General features: G+C 42.3%; 1 pseudogene; it reads right to left on the reverse strand.

The window, feature by feature from the left end:
* Positions 1-4,320: 4,320 nt before the first annotated feature.
* Positions 4,321-14,907, reverse strand: part of LOC143410755 (ruvB-like 1) — a 41,341-nt pseudogene continuing 30,754 nt past the window's right edge.

Genomic DNA, 14,907 nt, shown 5'->3' on the forward strand with positions numbered 1-14,907 from the left:
CTACCTGAGCAGGATAAACAGTAATAACCTTGAGGATGTGGTGGGTAAATGGACCCAAAGCAAGGGGCAGCCTTTATTTTTAAAATGTGGATCCCGCTGCCAAAATATTCCTGTGGGTGTATGAGTAAAATATTTACTGTGTAAAATAACCAGAACCAGAGGAAGGTTATAGGAAATTTGTGTAACAAACTGTTGGGCAATGGCTTCTGTGACTTGGTTTAATGCCTGTCGTGCCTCGGGAGTAAGCTTTCAAGGGGAGGAGGGGTGGGAATCGCCTCTCAAAATATCATTAAGGGCAAAAGTACACAAGTGGGTAATTTTAAATATGGTCTTAGCCATTGAATATCCCCCAGTAATTTTTGAAAATCATTAAGGGTGTGAAGATGGTCCACATGTAGTTGTATTTTAGGAATTTGGATCTGATTATCTTGAAGTTTAGGGCCCAAATAGATATAAGGGTCCTGTGTTTGAACCTTATCAGGAGCCAGGAGCTATCTGTAGTCCCAAGGTAGTGAGGGCTTTGTAAAGGTCCAAGTAACAATTATTAAGGTCATGGTTATTAGTTGTAGCAATTAACATATCATCCATGTAGTGTAAAATATAAATTTGTGGCCATCGCTCTCTCACAGGGTCTACTGCCTGAGCGACATATTTTTGGCACAGACTAGGGCTGTTGGCCATACCTTGGGGAAAAACCTTCCATTGAAATCTCTGCATAGGGCCCTGAAAATTAATGCGAGATAGACTAAAGGCAAAATAGGGTCTATCCTCAGGATGTAAAGGAATGGTAAAAAAAAGCAATCTTTTAAGTCAATAAGCATTTTACAATAATTTTTGGGAATAGCCACTGGTGTGGGAATGCCTGGCTGTAGTGCTCCCATCGGGTGCATAACTTTATTAATGGCATGCAAATCTTGTAAAAGGCGCCATTTGCCTGATTTTTTCTTGATAACAAAAATAGGAGTATTCCGTGGTGAGGTTGAGGGCTCTACATGGCCGGCTGCCAGCTGTTTTTGCACTAACATGGAGGCAGCCTCCAATTTTTCTTGGGTAAGGGGCCACTGATCCACCCACACAGGAGTCTGAGTCTCCCAAATAATCTTATCTGCATGGGGTACAGGAGGGTCCGGGACCGACACTAAAAATCCGAATGCCCAAGTCCATATGTATTTGTTTTTTGTATGGGTTGTATGGGCTCAACCAGTCCTTGTCTCAGTCTCCCAAGGCCTGTACCAGGAACAAAGTTTATACAAAGCATTTGATGAGTCACCATGGAATTGGGACTGGCAAGAATAACTTCCATTTGACTCAAAATATCTTGGCCCCATAGGTTAACAGGGAGGTCAGGAACAACGAAAGGAGTGACAGTTCCCTTATTGCCCTCTTTATCAGCCCAGCTAAGAGCCCTAGAGCTGACCAGAGGATTTTTTGACTTTCCTATCTCTTTAAGGTCAGTCAAGGATGGGGTGAGGGGCCAACCTGATGGCCAGTGTTTTTGAGAAATAACTGTGGCATCAGCGCCAGTATCTAGGATTCCTTGGAATTCCTTTCCTTCAATATGTAGGGTAAGGGTGGGTCTATTGTGAGAAATGGGCTGAACTCAATACACATCAGAGGAGCCCAAGGAGGCAGTCCCCCGTGGTAGGGTGGGCAGTGGAAGTGCCTCAAGAATCTAAGGGAAGGAGTATTAATTGTGCAAGTCTTGTTCTTGCTGAGATGGCCGCAAGTCCATTGATAACTGTGACCAGTATTTTTATTTCTCCAGTGAAATCATTATCAATAATGCCAGCGAAGACCTGAACACCTTGTAAGGTAGTAGAGGCTATTCCAAGAATAAGGGCACACGTATGAGATGGAGGGGGACCCATAATCCCAGTGGGTATTATTTGGGGCCCTCGCATGGAGTCTAGTATTGTATCGGTGGTGGCACAGAGGTCCAATCCTGTGCTGCCTGGGGTGGCTCATTGGAGGGAGGCAATCGTGGAGAAGGATTGTGAGGTAGGTTGGGAGTTTGGGAGGGAACAAACCTTATTGCCCCTGGGTTTGTCCTGGGGGAGGTCGGGGCCAGGGGCTGGCCCCGAAGGGAGTTTCCCAAGAAGCGGGAAAAAATAGGCTGTCCAAGGGCATTTGTCTTAGATCTGTACTCATTGGCCCAGTGATGACCTTTACCACATGTAGAGCAAAGGGTGGCTGGGGGTGGTTTAGCCCCAGTTTGAGGAGACGCTATCCCTAGGCTTTGTTTGCCTGTCAGACATTCCCATGCAAAATGGCCAGGTTGTTTACAAGTAAAGCAAGTACATGAGCCAGGATTGCGAAAGGCCTTGGTAAAGGTGGCACCTATGGCAAGACCCATGGCATGGGCTTCACCCACCCCAGCACAGAGTCTAATAAAGTCAGAAAGTTTCCCTTTATCCTTGTGTGGTCGAAGAACATCCTGACATGCCGGGTTGGCGTTTTCAGAGGCAAGATGTTTTACAAAGGTGCTTTCGCTTGGTCCAAGCAGGCGCTCCGTGGCTAGGTTAAGCCGGGCAACAAAGTCGCTATAAGGCTCGTCAGGCCCTTGTCGAATTTTTGCTAGGGAAGTGGTAGCTGAGCCCTTTTGAGAGAGGCGTCTCCAAGCATGTAAGCCAGCTGTCTGCATCTGCGCCAAAAGTCCAGCAGGGAAACCCCCCTGTTTAGGGTTAGTGTCAAAATGCGCATTGCTCACTAGCTTAACATAAGTCCAGGATTTAGAGGAAGCCTTAGTTAAATTTTTTTGAGCAGTTTCCCGACAGTGCTCTTTAAAATCTGCATTCCATAACAGGAAGTCTCCGGCACTGAGGGTGGCTCGGGCTAAAAATTTCCAATCATTAGGAGTAAGCCATTGTGTGCTGTGACTCTCAATTAAAGCCAATGTGTAGGGTGCAGTGGGTCCATAGTGAGTACAAGCCTTTTTAAGTTTTTCGAGAAAGCGCAGGTTTAATTTTTTGTAAACACTGTGGGTTTCTTCCTGCCTAAGGGTGAACTCCTCATCCTCTGAGTCCTGCTCTTCCTCTTGCCCTCCCCCCCCCACCCGCTTCATCCCCTTGATCCATTTCCCCTGCTTCCTCCTCTTGATCCTCGTCTAAGTCATTGTCCTCAGCCTGGGCGGGCTTATCTGCCTGACTGCGGGTGATTGGGAAGGCGAGAACAGGCCGATGGCACAGCTTAGCCTTTGTATTAGATCACCTTGGGCCAGCTGGGGTTGACTTCGTGCCTAGGGCTAATGAGCGGAGTTCAGAGTCAAGGGATCTTAATTCTTTTAAGAGTTGGATCTGTTCCCGTCTATGTTGGAGAGATTCTCGCAAGGGAGCCAGGTTAGGCAGGGGAAGTTGAGAAAAAATATCTGAGGGGGCAGTTGGCCCCTGAAGGGCCGGAGCACAAAAGGCAGGAGGAATATAGGAGGGAGGAGGATGTCTAAGTCCTATAGACTGTGGCGAGGTCCTGAGAGGTGGTGGATCTTCTGAAAGGTAGTGAGCTGCTTCTTTCTCCAAGGTAGCCTCCTCCCCAGGGGTCAATGTGTCTCCGGGATTTAAAACTGGATAAAGGTGGTTGGTAACCATTGGAGCCTTATTCATTAGGGTGGGATTTTGAGCGGGACCAGGAAGGCTCCCAGGGTCCTGGGGAGACTGAGAAGGATCTGTGTCTATACTAACTAAAGGGCATGCCGAGGGGGGACAAGAGGGAGGAGAGGTCTTTTACATAGCCTCTTCCCCAATCCTGACAAGTTTTAAGGTACCATTGTCAAAGGGTGAACTTTTAAGAATTTCATTAATTAAATTCCAGTAAGAAAAGGTGGTAACAGGCACCTTTTCCTGGCCAAAGGATTCATAATAATCTTTTAAACATTCTCCTACTCTAAGCCATCTTTTACCATCAATGGTCCCTTCAAGGGGAAACCATGGACACAATTCTCCTATGTATGAAAATAATAATTTTAAGTCATTTTTCTTAACACGAGCCCCTCGTGTCTTGAGGGCCTCCTTGAGGCCTGACAAAAACAAATCATGTGATGAAACTGCTTGTCCCATGGTGGGTCACTCACCATGCGTCGTCCTCACTCTCCTCCTGGATCTGTCTCTGGGTTGTGTCTGCCGAGGCGATCTCGAGCTCCCACTTGGCCAAGTCTTCCCCGGAGGACAGCGTTCCAAGGTAGCAGAATACAACAGTAACTATTATGGTATTATGTAAAAATGTGGATGTGTAACCGATGTAATTCTGCAATCTTTGTAATGTTTTGAATAACCAATAAAAAAATAAATAAATAAATTTAAAAAAAATGGATAAAAAAAAAAAAAAGGCTCAAGCCCCACACTGGGCGCCAATGTCCCGACCGGCAGGAATCATCAACGTGGGCAGCGAACCTAGATGGGGAGAAATAAAAACACAAGAGACACGAAAGGAGACAGCAAGACAGTAGGACAGGACTCATCAACGTGGGCAGCGAACCTAGATGGGGAGAAATAAAAACACAAGAGACACGAAAGGAGACAGTAGTTCTGATCAAGCTGCAAATTTTTATTGTTCACACAGGGGTATTTATGGGCTGGGGATGGGGAAGCTCTCTTATAGGCAGTTGCTAGAAGTCTTCACAAGGTGAGATAACACAGGATGCTTCAGGAAGACAAATGGCCATAGGATGTCTCATAGAAATAGATGGTTGCAGGGTGTGACAGGCAAGATGTCTCACAGGGGCTGCTTCTTGTAACTGTCAGGCTATTCTTTGAAGGAGAACTCCTTTTTGGTCCCTGGCACTGTCAGGCTATTCTTTGAAGTTGAACTCCCTTTTGGTCCCTGCAAATGGCCCTTTTTGCAATCCAATGAATTTCTATTAAAGTGTAAATGGGAATGTCAGCACACAAAAAGAGTCAGTCACATCAAGGCACTTGGGGAAATAGATAACAATAGGGATTTTAGGAGATCAGGCAAAGTACAAAATGAGTAATAAGATCAGGGTTGTTTTCAACAGGGGGGTGGTTGAACACACTATCCTAGGAAGAAACAAGTGTATACTCACCATAGAATTGAAATTTGAAAACAATTGGCAATGCAGATGTAGATGATTTTTGTAATCCATGCTCTCATTGAAATGAGGCTTTGGTAGAAGAATAAGATCAGTGTGAGTTTTGCATTTTGTGTCCAGAAGTTGATGTGATGAAAGGAATACATGGAGCAGGTGACATGCGTATTTCTTCCACCATTTCTGGGAGCATGTTTTGAAACCCTATCCTTTAGAGTTTGGGGATAAAAATAGGTGTACCCTGGCTTTATGTAAATAAAGATGATGCATGAATAGACCATGTGGTGAATAAAAAATATAACAGGTTACTATTTTAAATAATGGATTGAATTGATATTTGAAAAAATACATGAAATCTGGTATTCACATACAAACATTCAATCCAAGTAGTTATACATGTAGTGGTAATATAGGGTTACTAATTATAAAAAACCGTGTTTGAATTTGCTTCGAAAATGATGATGGAATTCAAAAGTTATGTGATATAAAAGAAATCTCATGAAAAAGCAAGTAAAGCAACATGGAGAAATACATGGGATCTGATACAGGGAGTGACTGAAAGTGAATCATATGCATAGCAATTTGTGAATTGTGGATGAAATGATAGATCCTATGATGTATATATACTGAAGAAATAGGAATATAACAAATTTGAATGAAAATTTAATTCAAAATACACATGTCCCACATGAATATACTTTCATTGATGTTAAACTAGATCACTTACTCTAGAAATATTAGGGTTAGTACTCAATATACACTGAAATTCATTTTGAGTAATCAGAAATGAATATGTATGTCAAGAAAATAAATATTTCAGAAAAATATCTCGTGAAAAGTTGATTATAAATCTACACAGATGGACATGAAAGAATCAAGGTAGTATAAGTATATGACACATATATTTCATGTTTACAAATTCATACTATATATATATAATACATTGAAATGTAATAGTACATATGCCAATCAAAATTCATAAGGGGATATATATCCTTCACAAATGTAACCAAAATATTCATTTTCCTCTACATTGTTTCATATCTAAACTTGTTGAAGTATAAAGCTCACCACAGGTTGAATTTTCAGTTACCTCAGCGTATTGGGAAGCAGTGATCTATTCATGAAATTCGTATTCTCCAAAGTGAGAGTACTCTCAAGAATATACCTGTGATGGCAGAAGGATTATATATATGTATATAAAAATATACATTGTGACCCAGGGGACCGAGTCAGGGAGTCAGGAAGTTACATATTTGTTAATTTTGAAAATTCATGGAGAAGTAAAATGAGAAAAATGTGTCACAGGTTTTATAATATGTATCTCTGATGAAGCAAAAGGCCTCCTATCAAATGCCTCTACTTCAATTCCTTTAGGATTAATTTTTTCAATGTTAGGATAAGTAGTCAGAGCCTAGAAGGTTATGGGTTAGTGACAGAGATTCAATATTTCAAATGGCAAAATGGAAAATGAGTCTAATATATATGCGAACACATGGCACATAAAAACCTTCCACTGTCATCCACCACAATCCCTGGACATTACTATCACCCCAAAGAAGACACAATGAGAGGAGAAGAGGAAAAAAATCTGTGAATACATATCTGGAATTGGAAATTCTGAGGAGCTCACAAACTTGGTTGTGGCAAAAGAGATCCCAAAAGTAGAGGATTAGGTAAATATTCCACAAACATGGAACTTTGCTGGCCTAATGACTTCTTGACTATCTGCCTCTGACATTTGTGCACTAGAAATATAGCTTTGTGCTTTAGCTTCCTTTGTAGTGAGACCATGAAAGCTTGGTCTGAGTCTATGTGAACAGGAGGACATGGGTTCCTATTTTCCAATAGGAACAAGAGGCAGCAGAGCTGAATCCTCTCTTTGCAGGTAAATGTGGCCGTTCGGTTATGAATGTCTCCCTGGGTGGATTGTGAAGCCTTTGGCTCACCGCCCAGTTTTAATGGCATTTCTTGCAGCTTCCCTGGAAAATTGGTGTTTGTTTTTGAAATACAAAAAGGTCAACTGGGACACAGTGCTGGAGGGAGCTTTGTCACGTGGGGTGAGTCAGGACCTCAAGGAAAAAACACAAACTGGGCTGCTACCCCATATATCTTTCGCACTTGAGCATAGCAACTTGTTTCTGAGCATCGCCCCAAATCCTCTCCCCACAACAACATGCCTTTATATTTTCTGGTCTCCTGGCTGCACCTTGTCAGTCACATGTCATTTGGAAGCCAATTACAAAACCACAGGGGCCCACCAAAGATGTTGGATCACACACCTGCACTCCATTGCTCCAGGCCCAGTTCCCTGCTGGCTCCTACTCACTGGCATCTCTGTTCTTCACCATGGTCATGAATTCCACTTAGCCAATAATGGCAGTTGCTGGTTCAGTCATGATGAGCAACCGGAGATCTAAAGGTTCTCCAGGGATTTCTGGTCATGGGATTCTCAAAAACTTCATGGTATTGGCCTAGCCATTTTTCAAGAATGAAGAAGTTGACACTGTGGATTTTGATTCATTCAGGAGCCATTTAGTGTTGAGGAATCTCCTTTCAGTAAAAGCTCTGGACAGCACATGCAGGCAAGGCTTCCCAAGGAGTGGCGAAAGGTCACAGGAATCCAGGCCCATTGGGGTCTAAAATATGAGGTTCCTGTGAGTTTTGGCTCTCAACTATAGCTGAAAAAGCTTCAACAGCAAAATCATTTGAAATCCTGACTGAGATTCCCAGTGCTGTGGAGAAAGCCAGCCTCGGACTAGATCTCAGTTTCCAAAGGCTACTCTAATGCCTGGCCTTCTAAAATCCCAACACAATTCATGGCAATAGTTCTCTGAAATCAGTTCCAGAACTCAGTCTCTAATGGCATCATACCAGAGTTCAAGCTGAGGTGGACCCAGTCATCTTTTCCAACCACCAAACAAAAGACCACTATTCTAACAAAAACACTCCCACATCGCCCTCATCTTCTTCCATACAGACACTCATTATAACATTCTGGCTGGGGGTTTCTAAAGGGTGAGCAGTCTAAGATGGTGTGCAAAGTAAGCTCTCATGCCCATCATATGCCAAATGTCATGGTGGCCTGGACACCCTTCCTGAGAAACAGGATAGATAAAATCGGCCTGTAGTTAATACTGCTCTGCTTCTCAAATTAGAGGCCTCCTGCCTGCCAGGGGTAGATTCCTTATGTGTACTGGACTCCTGAAAAAACCCAAACACCTGTGTGCTAGTTACTGGAGGGCTTGCAACAATTCATTTGACCCAGAGGATCCCTGTTCTGACTTCATAGAGGTCAGGAGCCTGACCAGAGGAAGGCAAGAGGCTTCATACAATATTAAACTTCTGTTTCATCCTTTTAGATTTGGATGGACACATGAGATTTTTCTTGAGTTTTCTGGGGTGCTGAGAATGTAATTCACAGCCACACACAGGGCCAAGAGTCTGATTCAGACACAGCTTTTACAAAGCACTTTACTTCAAAGGCACAGAATAGGCCTCTTCATTTCCATTTGAAACTCTTTTCTTGAGGAGTCCCAAAGGAGTGCCCTAAGGCAAACACCTCCCTGACATTCAGGCTAAGGAAACAATAGGGAAGAAAGAAGCCTGGAGAAAAACTTTTCTTTAATTGAACACTATGGCACTGATAGCTCCTAATCATGCAACTTGGGTTACTATCTATCCAAGCAGGGATTCTCCAGAGAGATCCTTACCAGTCATGCTAATTTTTGAGTTTTCTGAGATGCTTGGCATGCCCTTCAGCAATCCAGTCCATGGCCATGTCACAGAGCTTGAATGTGGTACACATCTTGGACACAAAACCACGAACCCCTTCAGAGAGTGGCCAAAATTCAGGAAGAATACAGGAACTTAGGATCTTGGTAGGTGTTGCCCATCTGCAAGGCAAGCAGCAGTCCATTCATAAATTGGCCATGAGGAGTCCTGCAAAGATTTCCACTAGACAGGACACATTCACAGCTGCATTCTTCTCCCAACTCTCTTTAACCACAAACCCAGTGAGATCCACTGACATAAAAAAACTCACTAGTTAACAGTCCATTTCAAACCAACAACAACAAGAACAACAACAACAAAAAACGTTTTTCCTTCATGTTCTCAGAACATGAGACAAAACGACAAATTGAAACACACACCCACTGAGACACACAAACCACCCCTGTATTTGGTCTGCATCTATCCACTCTGTCCTCTGACTGGTGGGTGAAAATATGTTCCCCAGCAGTGGCCTGTCCTGTCTCAGCTCTGGTCTCTTTGGCCATGTCTGTGTAGTTGTCAGGAGGCAGCAATGAGTCAACACTTCTTTCTCAGGAAAGGCCCTTGTTGAGACCATTCAAGGCATTTGGCTATCCACACATCACTAGGTACCAACAAAGAATGATTCTGGCCTTGGTACAGACAAACAAGTGAGCCCACTGGGAGTGGAACTGCCTCAGGATGCCTCACTTTCTAGATGTCAAGTTCAGGAAGTTCCATCAAAAAGGAAGTGAGGTGAGGTCACTTCCTTCAGGGAAGTAAATGAGGTCACTGCCTTAGCAACCACTTTGTCCTAACAGTTGTTTCCAAGGGTCCCATGAGATGGAGGCTGCCCCACCTTCCTGTGATATTTTCAGAAGTCATAAAGGTCTACATACCATAGGAGCCCGGGATCAGCAATCCACACAGACCTCATTGTGTCCATCTTTCCTGCATTAAGAAGAGAGAGGCTGAATAAGCCTCATCCCTTTATCCTGACTGGGTTGTTGGCCATGGAAGATGACTTTAGACCTCACAGGTCCTACCTAGCTGCCTACATTTGCTCCAGGGATCATTTCTGCATCTACCTTTGAGCTTCTCAGCAGCTGGAGGATTCCCTACATACCTGTATGGCAAGATCAACTCAGGACCTGCTGTTATGTGAAAATAGATTGAGGGAACAGAGTATGGTTAAGGGTCGTATCATGTTCGATTTGGGTTAGGAGTCATTCTGCTGGATGAATACGGGTATTGGGCACCTGGGATATTTATACGAATGTAAGGTGAAATGTCAGTATGAAAATAGAAAACTAGGTAAGATCTGAAGCACACAAGTTTCTTGGGCCCTTGATTTGGATACATCGTTTTGAATTATTTCTGCAGAGATGAATCCTCTAAATCCATAGACAATGGCCTAAGATCTTGTACCTGGGACTACTTAATTTCAAAGAGAACTTGCAGTGAATAGAGATAGTAGGCAGGATTCCAGTGTTGGGTAAGGAATAAGTGTGAGTTTAGGATTTGGACCAAAGGCCCTTTTTGCAATCCAATAAATTTCTATTAAAGTGTAAATGGGAATATCAGCACACGTGAAGAGTCAGTCACAACAAGGCACTTGGGGAAATAGATATCAATAGGGATGTTAGAAGATCAGGCAAAGTACAAAATGAGTAATAAGATCAGGGATATTTTCAACAGGCGGGGGGGTTGAACACACTATCCTCCAAAGAAACAAATGTATACTCTCCATAGGATTGAAATTTGAAAACAATAGGCAATGCAGACGTAGATGATTTTAGTAATCAATGCTCTCATTAAAATGAGGCTTTGGTAGAAGAATAAGATAAGTGTGAGTTTTGCATTTTGTGTCCAAAAGATGATGTGATGAAAGGAATACATGGAGCAGGTGACATGCGTATTTCTTCCACCATTTCTGGGAGCATGTTTTGAAGCCCTATCCTTTAGAGTTTGGGGATAAAAATAGGTGTACCCTGGCTTTATGTAAATAAAGATGATGCATGAATAGACCATGTGGTGAATAAAAAATATAACAGGTTACTATTTTAAATAATGGAGTGAATTGATATTTGAAAAAATACATGAAATCTGGTATTCACATACAAACATTCAATCCAAGTAGTTATACATGTAGTGGTAATATTAGGGTTATTTATTGTAAAAAACTGTGTTTGAGTTTTGCTTTGAAAATGATGATGGAATTCAAAAGTTATGTGATATAAAAGAAATCTCATGAAAAAGCAAGGAAACCAACATGGAGAAATACATGGGATCTGATACAGGGAGTGAATAAAAGTGAATCACATGCATATCAATTTGTGAATTATGGATGAAATGATACATCCTATGATGTATATATACTGAAGAAATAGGAATATAACAATTTTGCATGAAAATTTAATTCAAAATACACATCATGTCCCATATGAATATACTTTCATTGATGTGAAACTGGGTCACTTACTGTAGAAATATTAGTGTTAGTACTCAGTATTCACTGAAGTTCATTTTGAGTTTCAGAAATGAATATGTATGTCAAGAAAATGAATATTTCTGAAAAATCTCTTGGGAAATGTTGATTATAAATCCACACAGATGGACATGAAAGAATCAAGGTAGTATAAGTATATACACATATATTTCATGTTTGCAAATTCATACTATATATATTACTTTTAAATGCAATAGTACCTATGCCAATCAAAATTCATAAGGGGATATATATATCCTTCACATATGTACCCAAAGTATTCATTTTCCTACACATTGTTTCATTGTTTTATGTCTAAACTTGTTGAAGTATAAAGCTCACCACAGCTTGAATTTTAAGTTACCTCAGTGTATTGGCGGGCAGTGATCTTTTCATGAAATTCATATTTTCCAAAGTGAGAGTACTCTCAAGAATATACCTGTGATGGCAGTAGGATTATATATATGTATATAAAAATATACATTGTGACCCAGGCGACAGAGACAGGAAGTCAAGAAGTTACATATTTGTTAATTTTGAAAATTCATGGAGAAGTAAAATGAGAAAAATGTGTCACAAGTTTTATAATATGTATCTCTGATGAAGCAAAAGGCAAGTCCAAGTATACACCCTGCCTCCTATCAAATGTCTCTACTTCTATTCTTTAGAATTATTTTTATCGATTTTAAGATAAGTAGTCAGAGCCTAGAAGGTTATGGGTTAGTGACAGAGATTCAATACTTCAAATGGCAAAACGGAAAATGAGTCTAATATATATGCGAACACATGGCACATAAAAACCTTCTACTGTCATCCACCACAATCCCTGAACATTACTATCACCCCAAAGAAAACACAATGAGAGGAGAAGAGGAAAAAAATCTGTGAATACATATCTGGAATTGGAAATTCTGAGGAGCTCACAAACTTGGTTGTGGCAGAAGAGATCCCAAAAGTAGAGAACAGGGTAAACATTCCACAAACATGGAACTTTGCTGGCCTAATGACTTCTTGACTATCTGCCTTTGACATTTGTGCATTAGAAATATAGCTTTGTGCTTTAGCTTCCTTTGTAGTGAGACCATGAAAGCTTGGTCTGAGTCTATGTGAACAGGAGGACATGGGTTCCTATTGTCCAATAGGAACAGGAGGCAGCAGAGCTGAATCCTCTCTTTGCAGGTAAATGTGGCCGTTCGGTTATGAATGTCTCCCTGGGTGGATTGTGAAGCCTTTGGCTCACCGCCCAGTTTTAATGGCATTTCTTGCAGCTTCCCTGGAAAATTGGTGTTTGTTTTTGAAATACAAAAAGGTCAACTGGTACACAGTGCTGGAGGGAGCTTTGTCACGTGGGGTGAGTCAGGGTCTCAAGGAAAAAACACAAACTGGGCTGCTACCCCATATATCTTTCGCACTTGAGCATAGCAACTTGTTTCTGAGCATCGCCCCAAATCCTCTCCCCACAACAACATGCCTTTATATTTTCTGGTCTCCTGGCTGCACCTTGTCAGTCACATGTCATTTGGAAGCCAATTACAAAACCACAGGGGCCCACCAAAGATGTTGGATCACACACCTGCACTCCATTGCTCCAGGCCCAGTTCCCTGCTGGCTCCTACTCACTGGCATCTCTGTTCTTCACCATGGTCATGAATTCCACTCAGTCAAAAATGGCACTCGCTGGTTCAGTCATGATGAGCAACCAGAGATCTAAAGGTTCTCCAGGGATTTCTGGTCATGGGATTCTCAAAAACTTCATGGTATTGGCCTAGCCATTTTTCAAGAATGAAGAAATTGACACTGTGGGTTTTGATTAATTCAGGAGACATTAAGTGTTGGGGAATCTTCTTTCAGTAAAAGCTCTGGAGAGCGCATGCAGGCAAGGCTTCCCAAGGAATGGCGAAAGGTCACAGGAATCCAGGCCCATTGGGGTCTAAATTATGAGGTTCCTGTGAGTTTTGGCTCTCAAGTATAGCTGAAAAGGCTTTAACAGCAAAATCATGTGAAATCCTGGCTGAGATTCCCAGTGCTGTGGAGAAAGCCACCCTCGGCCTAGATCTCAGTTTCCAAAGGCTCCTCTAATGCCTGGCCTTCGAAAATCCCAACACAATTCATGGCAATAGTTCTCTGAGATCAGTTCCAGAACTCAGTCTCTAATGGCATCACACCAGAATTCAAGCTGAGGTGAAGCCAGTCATCTTTTCCAACCACCAAACAAAAGACCACTATTCTAACAAAAACACTCCCACATCGCCCTCATCTTCTTCCATACAGACACTCATTATAACATTCTGGCTGGGGGTTTCTAAAGGGTGAGCAGTCTAAGATGGTGTGCAAAGTAAGCTCTCATGCCCATCATATGCCAAATATCATGGTGGCCTGGACACCCTTCCTGAGAAACAGGATAGATAAAATGGGCCTGTAGTTAATACTACTCTGCTTCTCAAATTAGAGGCCTCCTGTCTGCCAGGGATAGATTCTTTATGTGTACTGGACTCATGAAAAAACCCAAACACCTGTGTGCTAGTTACTGGAGGGCTTGCAACAACTCATTTTACCCAGAGGATCCCTGTTCTGACTTCATAGGGGTCAGGATCCTAACCAGAAGAAGGCAAGAGACTTCATCCAATATTACACTTTTGTTTCATCCTTTTAGATTTGGATGGACACATGAGATTTTTCTTGAGTTTTCTGGGGTGCTGAGAATGTAATTCACAGCCACACACAAGGCCAAGAGTCTGATTCAGACACAGCTTTTACAAAGCACTTTACTTCAAAGGCACAGATTAGGCCTCTTCATTTCCATTTGAAACTGTTTTCTTGAGGAGTCCCAAAGGAGTGCCCTAAGGCAAACACCTCCCTGACATTCAGGGGAACAGAACAATAGGGAAGAAAGAAGCCTGAAGAAAACCTTTTGTTTAATTGAACACTGTGGCACTGACAGCTTCTGATCATGCAACTTGGGTTACTATCTATCCAAGCAGGGATTCTCCAGAGAGATCCTGACCAGTCATGCTAATTTTTGAGTTTTCTGAGATGCTTGGCATGCCCTTCAGCAATCCAGTCCATGGCCATGTCACAGAGCTTGAATGTGGTACACATCTTGGACACAAAACCACAAACCCCTTCAGAGAGTGACCAAAATTCAGGAAGAATACAGGAACTTAGGATCTTGGTAGGTGTTGCCCATCTGCAAGGCAAGCAACAGTCCATTCATAAATTGGCCATGAGGAGTCCTGCAAAGATTTCCACTAGACAGGACACATTCACGGCTGCATTCTTCTCTCAACTCTCTTTAACCCAAACCCAGTGAGATCCACTGACATAAAAAGACTCACTAGTTAACAGTCCATTTCAAACCAACAACAACAAGAACAACAACAACAAAAAACGTTTTTCCTTCATGTTCTCAGAACATGAGACAAAACGACAAATTGAAACACACACCCACTGAGACACACAAACCACCCCTGTATTTGGTCTGCATCTATCCACTCTGTCCTCTGACTGGTGGGTGAAAATATGTTCCCCAGCAGTGGCCTGTCCTGTCTCAGCTCTGGTCTCTTTGGCCATGTCTGTGTAGTTGTCAGGAGGCAGCAATGAGCCAACACTTCTTTTTCAGGAAAGGCCC

Source organism: Callospermophilus lateralis, unplaced genomic scaffold, assembly GCF_048772815.1.
Source record: "Callospermophilus lateralis isolate mCalLat2 unplaced genomic scaffold, mCalLat2.hap1 Scaffold_122, whole genome shotgun sequence".
NCBI classification, from domain to species: Eukaryota; Metazoa; Chordata; class Mammalia; order Rodentia; family Sciuridae; genus Callospermophilus; species Callospermophilus lateralis.